Source organism: Corvus brachyrhynchos, unplaced genomic scaffold (assembly GCF_000691975.1).
Source record: "Corvus brachyrhynchos isolate BGI_N302 unplaced genomic scaffold, ASM69197v1 scaffold152, whole genome shotgun sequence".
NCBI lineage: Eukaryota > Metazoa > Chordata > Aves > Passeriformes > Corvidae > Corvus > Corvus brachyrhynchos.
The window spans coordinates 2,177,000-2,183,709 of NW_008237447.1; the positions used below are offsets into that span (position 1 = coordinate 2,177,000).

The 6,710-nt window shown below is 48.8% G+C and overlaps 1 protein-coding gene across 1 annotated transcript in view; it reads left to right on the plus strand.

Annotated features, from left to right (window-relative positions):
• Window positions 1-5,394: 5,394 nt before the first annotated feature.
• The window catches only part of BCL9 (B-cell CLL/lymphoma 9), a 32,393-nt gene continuing 31,077 nt past the window's right edge, over window positions 5,395-6,710 (plus strand). Inside the window, 1 exon segment of the mRNA XM_008631529.2 lies at window positions 5,395-6,292. The gene's annotated coding sequence lies outside the window, so the exon portion shown is untranslated.

Consider the following 6,710-nt stretch of genomic DNA (forward strand, 5'->3'; position numbering starts at 1 on the left):
GAGTGCTGAATTCTGCACTGCCTTCAGTTTATGAATGGATTTAAAGCATGGTGCCAAACAGACCATATTGCAGTTGTCTAATCCTTAGGTGACAGAGGCAGGCATGATTGTAGGCAGAGCTGCATCCAAGAGGACTCATCAGAACAACCCAGTCAGCCTGGCATTATTGCTACCTGATCTATGGGAATCGGTCCAGGCCCTGGATCTGAACTGCCGCAGGGAAACCTGGTTGAAGGAGCAGCTGTTGAGGTACGGCACTGGCTTATCTTCCCCTGCCTGTCTCTCCCCAGCCAACATTGCTGCAGGCTTGCCTGGGCTGAGGATCAGTCACCCAGGTCTTTCCTCCCTTGCCCCACCCCCCACTCCCCAAATTTACAGACTTAACCAAGCTACCCCCCACAGTTAGATTAAAGGGAGAGTGAGAGCAGAAGGGGCATTTCACAATAAAACGTAATTTCTACAAGATGGCCACAGTATGGGAGAGGCTGGCACCAGGGAGTGAATTATAGGGGGCCGGAGCAGTGAGAGGCTGTGGCAGAAAGAGGGTTGTTATTGGAGGACACAGGGAGCAAAGTCACGGAGATAGAGGGTGTAGAGAAATAGTTGGAAATGGCTGCAGTGGTGTGATTTGGAAGGAAAATCAGTCACTACTTCAGTCACCAGTGGCGATTAGTTTAGGGAGCTGAGTAGTAAATTACAGGCAGGTTAGAACTCCAAGAACATCCGTGACCCTGTGAAACGCTGGAGAGAGAAAAGTTGCAGTAACAGTGAGTAAGACTCAGATCTCATCTAACTGAGCATGAGTATCTCAAGGTGAAATAACAGAAGGAGAGGAGGCGGGAATATTGATTTCTGCCTCGCAAAACAGACAACAACGCCTACTTTTTCATAGCAAGAATTTAACCATTCGCTTTAATGGGCCAGTCTGCGGCACAGTGAGGGCTTGGTTTCTTTGTGCACAGTCCAGAGGGGAATTCATGCTGAAGTTGTTTTTATTTTTTGGTAGCCTTGAAGGAGAGACATGAGCAAAATGTCACCCTCAAATAACTCTGTGCTGACTGTAGGGGCAGCATGAGTGGAATCTGTCCATGTTGCTGGCCTTTTGTGCAGCAGGCGGGTACCCTGAGCAGCTGGATGCCGGAGGAGCAGCGCTGGAAGGCACAAAAAGCCCGTTATGCCAAGAGAGCTGTTGTATGTGTTGGCGACAGATGACTTCTTCTGTCTGTCTGAGGGCAGGCTTAGCCTCCTATTTATCCTGTGAGAAGGATGCTTCTAATGAGAGGTGCTTTCTTCATCTGCTCATGGCTTTCTCAGAAATGTTGCTTTGGGAATGAAATTTTGTTTGCTTGGTTTTACACCATGAAGGTGCACACATATGCCCCAGTGCTGTGGGCAGGCAGCACAGAGAACGTGCCTGTGAGGCTGTGCAAGGGGGCTTGGTGCCTTGCACCAGGCTCAGCAGGTTGCTGAAGGGAAGCAGGAGGTGAGGTTGGGAATTTGTGAGCTGCTGCCATGTCTGTTCTCATTGATGTCAAAGATAGTCATACACATACAAAGGGAATGTAAAGTCATGACTGAGAATCCTAAAAGTCTCAAGGGTCAGACAATTCCACAGACAAATTCTCCTGGCAGCACCACAGCACTCAGTGTGTGTTAGCAGTTCCCTGTAAAGCATGGGGACAGTGTGGTGGAAGCAGTATTCCTGGGCAATCATTGGTTCTGAAGTCTCCTCTATGCCAAAATTTCCCACCTTTGTTTGGTATGAATTCATATTTTTCATGTGTTTCATGAGCATATGCTTCCCCAGATTCTGTTTACCTGATTTCCCTTCTGAATCAGTATCTGTTCTCTCCTGCTTTTTCTTCTCCCTGTTTTTTTTTTTTTTTTTAATCATGGGAGATAGAGCTGAGCATTTATCACTATGGCTGCATGATATTTGCCTCATACCTGCTTACTGACTTGAGAGATGGCTTTCTAAATAGGGCAAGAGCTTCCTGCAACTGGAATGTTTAGTACATGGAATTTGTTCATCACAACAGAGTTTTTGATGTGAGATAATGTCTTCAAGTGGGGCAGATCAACTGTAAGTCTCTCTGGATGTCCGGAAGAATATTTGAACCACAGGCACTGTCCCATGTTCCAGCCCAAACCTGATTAAGGCTCAGATTGTTTGGGTGTTCATGTGAACAGGAAAACACGACATCAACTGTTTCTCTCTTTTCAGTGCAGACAGGAAAGTGAGAGCAGGGCCTTTCTTGCCCAGATGAATTTGCCATCATCTGCACACTGTTGCCTTGGGGTGATGTGCAGCCTGTGCTGGTCCGATCCATCAGCCAGTCTCCTTCCCAGCCCAGCTCCGTGCCCTGTGCAGCCAGGCGGGCAGTAGTCATTGCTGTAGGTGACCTACTGGTCGTTTTTCACCAGCAGTGGGGACAGAGGTGGGGTTTGTATATGTGTGTGTTTTGGGGGCATGTGTGTGACTGTATGTGGATATTGACATTGATAAGGATAGAGAGGCATTTCCCTCCTCTGGGAGGCTGTGAAGTCCCACCCACGATGGGGTGCAGAGGGACTGTTCACCCAAAGCATGTTAAAAATGTTCTCTCGTGGTTTGCAGGACAGAGGCTCAGCAAAACTGAGGAGACTAGGGTTAATGTCTAATACTAAAAGACGCTGAACAAGAAAGAAAGCCACAACAATCTCTCCCCCTCCCCCAGGCCTGATTTCCTAATCTTTTAGGAATGATTTACAATAAATAAAAGACTTTCTGAGAGAAGGTTTTTTTTTCCAAGTTAACAATGGATGTCAAACTACCCCTCCCTGTGGTCCTTTCCCATTTCTTTCACACTGTCCAGCTTTAGACTTCATCCTGCAGGAAGATTCATGAAGGCAACTCCCCTGTGCCCATGCAGAGAGATCACGGCGGTATGCAAACCATAATCACCTGGATTCCTTACAGAAATGGGTTGTTTCCTTTCGAGAAGGCTCATTAGAGCATGCAGCAGTGTAAAACTCAAAGCTTGTAAGAAAATGGTTTCATAGAGCCTGATCTCTCTTGTCCCACAGCTCCTCTGATCATTTACACTGGAGCACAAAAGAGGGCAAAAAAACCCCAAACCTAAGGCAAACAAACAAAGCAAAACATCCTCCTAATGGTGTGTCTTCTTCATTTCCAACTGTGATGGTGTTTTACACCCACTTTGTGCAGGTGTACACGAATGCAGGTCGGGAAGCAGTGTAGAGAGCAAAGCTCTTAAGGAGTTAGTGGAGCTTCCCTGCTGGAAGGTTATAATCGCACTGAAAGAGGGAAATCTTGCCTCGGCAGACAGGAAATATGTGATGCAATTTCAGGACAGAGTTGCTAGAGATAGAATAGCTGTAAACTGAAAAAATAAATAAATTGTAGGGAACACTTTGCATGGCCCAAATGTGCCATATCAAAGCTAATAGAAGGGGATCCCATGACCGCAGAAGCAGCGGTGTACTGGCTACAGGGTGCATGGTGTTGGCATCCTTTACGTGCAAGGAGAAATGTGTGCCCCCGATCCTGGGTGTAGGGACTGTTGGCCGATTCTCCTTACTGCTGACAGCTTTCCTTGAGGCAAGGTTTTTAAGCATTATTGACTGAAAAGGCCCAATCTGCTGTTGCATTTGAGGTGAAACTGTTTCATGTGGAACGACTGTGTGGTTGGAGAAGGCTCCACTTCAGAGAGTCGATGGTCAGGAGCAGGGTGTGACTTCAGAAGAGGGTAATGTCTCCAGCCTTCACATGCTAAGGATCCATGTCTCCACTTCATCTTCCCTCAGTCCCATCTTCAAAAGTTCCCGTTTCTCAGATATTTCCACCTCCTCCGGTTGTGCCAGTTCAGCCACTTGTGGGGATGAAATCTACATCAGAACTAGTCTGGTGTTAAGGATTTGTTCTTGTTGGTAGGGCTTTAAAAAAAAGAAAGTTGGATCGTTTAAACAGCTCACCTATGAGTGTAGCTACATAAATAGTTTAACTGGCACAAGTGAGCGGCAATAACTGAGAGAGCATGGCAGGATCCTCTAAAACTGGGTCTGCTGCAGATGGAACAGTGAAACAGAGCCACAGCCCTACACGCTCTCAATGTTATTTGCATGAGTAGCTCCATTGTGCTTCAGTGGGACTCTACTTACACATGTAAAATTAAGTGTTTGCAGGGCCAGGCCCTTAAAGAGAATAAAAGCCACGATCAGGGTGTGCCATGCTCTGAACCATGTACAGAAAGTGTCATGCAAATGTATTTTGCTGGCTGGGCTATCTTGTCTGATCTGTCTGCTCCGAAGAGCCAGAGCTCCCGTGGCAACTTTCCTTAGGCTTGGTTTGCTCTAATGGAAGAGAGCCCTGCTTTTGAATAGACAGGCTGATCTCCTGCCCTCGCTGCAGACAGGGAGTTGTGAGGAAAGCGTACACAGTGTGGTGAGAGCTGTAATGCTTCCAAGATGTTCTTGGAATTGCCAGAGTGCTCTAAAGAGCCGGGACAGTGGGCTTCTCTGGGGCAGCTTTTATGAGCTTGGCCAAGGGAGGGCAAGGCCGCAACACAGGGGGCTGTTCTCGAGGCTGGTGGTGACGGTCCCACTATCTGGGGCTCTGCTACCTGAAATCCTGGCTTACAACCTGTCTTCGCAGCTAGGATCGTTTTGGAGCCTGTTGTCAGTTCCCATGGTAAAACCCTTCAAGGACAGCCTTGGGAATTCACTGCTGTGGTGGATTCCCAAAGGTGGTGGGTGAAGTAGCAACTTAACTCTTGAGAGTGAAGCAAAGCACCTTGATCGCTTCTCTCCGGAGCCCCAAAGAGAGGAAGGAAGAGACTTAAAGCCGTTGGAGGGGAGAGGCTTGGTGTGGTTATTTGAGACCGCTGCCTGCAGAGTTGCACAGTCATTTATAACTGTTTGAAATGTGGGGGGATGGGGTCGGGGGGATGGGAGAGGAGTCGGAGGAACCACAGCATCTGCAAACTCGTAGCATTTTGTGCTTGTTTTCCCCGGTCTGACTCCTAAAGGGACAAGACAACGAAGTACTGGGTCAGAGGAGGGGGGAGAACAAAAAGGCAGTTCACTACCTCGTATTTTTTCGCTGCTGTTGCATGTGTCGGGATTGAGGCACAGGGTGGGATTTTCAGAGGTACCTTTGGAAAACGGATGCTGAGTGCCTGGCTTCCTTAGGCTCCACAGAAAAACCACAGCCTCTACTGCCCAGGGCAAACAACTTCCTTTTAAGCAAACCACGATGGGTTCCTGGGGTAGGTGAGAGTGGGACTGGGTCTTCTGTCGGAAGCATTGTGAAGTACATTCTCTTCCTTACACCGTGCTGGGCTGCCTGGCCAGCATGGTGGGGGATGCTTGAAGGACAGGGGGAATTGTAGGTGTTGCATTAAAAAAGACCCGCATCAATGTAAAAATGGGCAAGGTTTAAACATCAGGTAAAGGAGCGTGTGGAACCGACGGCAGCAAAGGTGGTGGTTCCAGTTCCACCGACACTTCAGCCGTAGAAGGTGCTGGCCGCGATCACTGGAAAGATGCAGGTGGGGCTGGTGCCAGTGGGTGGAAAGACTTGTCAGAGACCAGAGATTTTCACCTTCGGGTCGTGTATCCTGGGAGCTTGTAGCCCCAGGGACTTGTCAGGAAAGGGTGTCAGTGGGCTGAAAGTCTGTCCAGCGGGAACCGCTTCGGGTCTCTGGTCTGCAAATCAGAAGGGACTGAAACCCCACTGTTAAGAAGTATCTCCCTGAAGGAACAGTATCTATTTGGGGTAAGAGGTGATAATTAGCTACTGTTGCAGTGCTCAGGAAACTGTAAAGAGTTCTTTAACAGTGTTTGCAAGTGGGCAGGGACAAGGGGAGGAGAAGAGAGGGACAAAAGGAGAAAAAGGGATTGAGGGCTGAGCAAAGAGAGGAGGTGGTTTTATCTGCCAAGAGCAACGCCCAGCATGAATGTTGCGCTAAAAGGGTCTTCTTCCAAAGACTTGAGTTACTTAAAAGTGGGAGTTGGACAAGATGGGAGTTGGACAAAGAATGGGTCGTTTGAGGATAAAGGGGGAGGGAGGACACTGCATTTCTGTTCACTGATGTTGTATTGGCTAAACAGGTTATTCAGGCAGCGCGGATAAGCAAAACTGATCCGCTGACTTTCTCTGTTCGGCTGCATCGATGTGCCACCGGTGGTTTGGAAACCTCTTCCTCACAGCCACGAGATCGCCCATTTTAAGAACATTTTGTGGAGGTGAAGGAGGAGGATTAGTGGATGTTGAAAGCCGTCTTTTCTCAGAGTAAGTCTCAGACTGAATAGGGCGGGGGATTGCCACAAATCTTCAAAACTCTTCACTGCCAGTTTGAAACCAAACTACATTGATGTCTAATCCCCCAAATACGGAGTATTTGTCCAGGATGGGGCCCTTGGGCATTTTTAGGAGTTGATAGGTTGTGTCTGTTTGCCATTACTGCCTGGTCCCTCCCTGTTCAGTTCCAAGCTGCTGCTTATCCCGGCGCTTTCTCCCACCCGAAGAAAGCCCTCAGGTCACTCGGCGGGAGGGCAGTCGGGGTGCTCAGCCCCCGGGGAGGAGGGACGCGCTCCTCCTCCACAAGATCTCCCCCGCTCTCATCCCGCCTTCCTCAGAAACATGTGGAAGGGACATGTGCCAGCGGCCCGAGCCACTCCCCGATAGTCCCACGGCTCGCCCCCGCGGT